The following is a 2,262-nucleotide window of genomic DNA, read 5'->3' as shown; positions in this document are numbered from 1 at the left end:
CTCTTATCAGGATGGCGATCATCAAGAAAACAAATGACAATAAATGCTGGTTAGGATGTGGAAAAAAAGGTACCCTTCTATACTGCTGGTGGGAATGTAAACTGGTACAGCCATTGTAGAAATCAGTGTAGAGGTTCCTGAAACAATTAAAAATAGATCTACCATATGATCCAGCTATGCCACTCCTAGGCATAAATCCTAAGGATTCTTCTCACTACCTTAGAGATAGTTGTACATCCATGTTTATTGCTGCTTTATTCACAATAGCTAGGAAATTGAAGAAGCCTGGATGGCCCTCAAGTGATGAGTGTATAATGAAGATATGGCACATTTACAAACTGGAGTTCTACTCAGTGGTAAAGAAAAATTAAATTATGAAATTTGCAAGGAAATGGATGAATCTAGAAAGGATTATATTGTGAGGTAACCCAGGCCCAGAAAGCCAAATGTCACATGTTCTCTCTCATATGTGGAGCCTGGCTACAAATGTTTAGTCTTTTATGTGAGTTGGAGTAAGAATCAGTAGCAGAGACCAGAAAGCTAGAAAGTGGCTATAAGAGAGGAAGGAGATAAGAGAGGAAGGAGAGAAGGGGACTTAAGGAGATGATACTTTATATATGTAAGATAAATAGATTACTGGGGCTTGAAAGGCCTAAGTGAGGACAAGGGAAGAGATTGAGTAGAGGAAGGATGAGGGAGGGTTAATCAAAATTTAAGACGTTATGAAAAAGCCATGTGGAAACCTACTTTTTTGGATAATGGCACAACCAGAAGCCATATATTGTTACTAGAAAAATTTCAGTGCCAGGGATGAGATATCTTCCAGTGAGTTGTTAGCAGGGAGGTCCCTGATGTCCCCTAAACATTACAGGCTATTGCCAAGACTCTTGGTTTCCCACCAGCACTAGATAGTAAGAACCTGTTGATAAAGACTCCACATGCTTGGGCTACAAGGTCACTGAGATATCAAGCTAGAACTGAGCTAAAAACCTCTGCCCTGTAGACTAGCTGGGAAATCTATGCTGCATGCAGCTCTATGGGAGGGAGAAGTCATCAGTGGTGATAAACAACAGTGGACACTGCAAGCCTTAAGTTTGGCCAGCCAGGCTAAATGAGCCAATGGGTGTAACAGTGGCACGTCTGTTATGTGGGAAGCCACTTGCCTTCTAATTGGACTGGAGGCCTGCTCCACAGGAGGAAATACATGCCTGGTACTGAAAACCTGTCAAAAGCCTATGGCAGTCAGGTGTGGTGGTGCGTGCCTTTAATTCCAGCACTCAGGAGGCAGAGGTAGAAGGATCACTGTGAGTTAAAGGTCACCCTGAGACTACATAGTGAATTCCAGGTCAGCCTGAGCTACAGTGAGATCCTACCTTGAAACAACAATAACAACAACAAAAATGCCTATGGCATGGGAGGTCATGAGCCTTAGGTAGGCAATGCCTACTGTCATCTGGTTAGATGTGTATATATGCTCACCAAACTGCCCTGTAAGCACTTTTCTCAATGTTCATACCCATATATTATTGCTACTCTCACTTTTTCTTAGAGAAGCTTCTCTTTTCAGATGGTAGTGACCACAGGGATGACTCAGAAGGCACCACAGTGCTGAGAAAAAGTAACAGAGGAGTGTTCAGCCCTGAAATATCTCTTTCACACATTCCAAGGCTCAGGGTCCATTGCAGAAGAGGTGGTGGAAAGAATGTAAGAGCCAATGGAAGGGTAGGACTCCTTACAACGTGCTCCTCCAGACACAAAGTGGCCTGGATATCCATGACCTCACAGTGCCTGACACTACCTACACAAGACCCTCAGGAGGAAAAGATGATGAAATCAAAATAAAAGAGAGACTAACTGGGAGGGGGAGGGGATATAATGGAGGGTGGATTTGTGAAAGAGAGAGTGGAGGAGGGCAGGGAATTATCGTGGTTTATTGTCTATAATTATGGAAGTTGACAATCAAAAAAATGCTGAAAAAAATCTTAGGACAGAAGCGATAAACAAAGTTGTCAGTAATGAGAGTGTGGAGAAGGGAAGCCCAGGCAGCCCAGCTGACACTGCCTGACAAACAACAAAAGGGCTTCATGCTAATATTTTCATGACCTCACAGTGGTTGTATTATCTCCAGCAAACCTCCACAATACTGAGCTCATCAATATGTCAACATGGGTGATGGGAGCAGGCCAAAAAAAAAAAAGCAATCAAAAGAGAAGAGGGACCAGTAGGAAGAAGTCCAGCGGAAGGGAGGACCACAGAAGGCAC

Source organism: Jaculus jaculus, chromosome 5, assembly GCF_020740685.1.
Source record: "Jaculus jaculus isolate mJacJac1 chromosome 5, mJacJac1.mat.Y.cur, whole genome shotgun sequence".
Lineage (NCBI taxonomy): Eukaryota > Metazoa > Chordata > Mammalia > Rodentia > Dipodidae > Jaculus > Jaculus jaculus.
Note: the sequence above shows the minus strand (reverse complement) of the source record.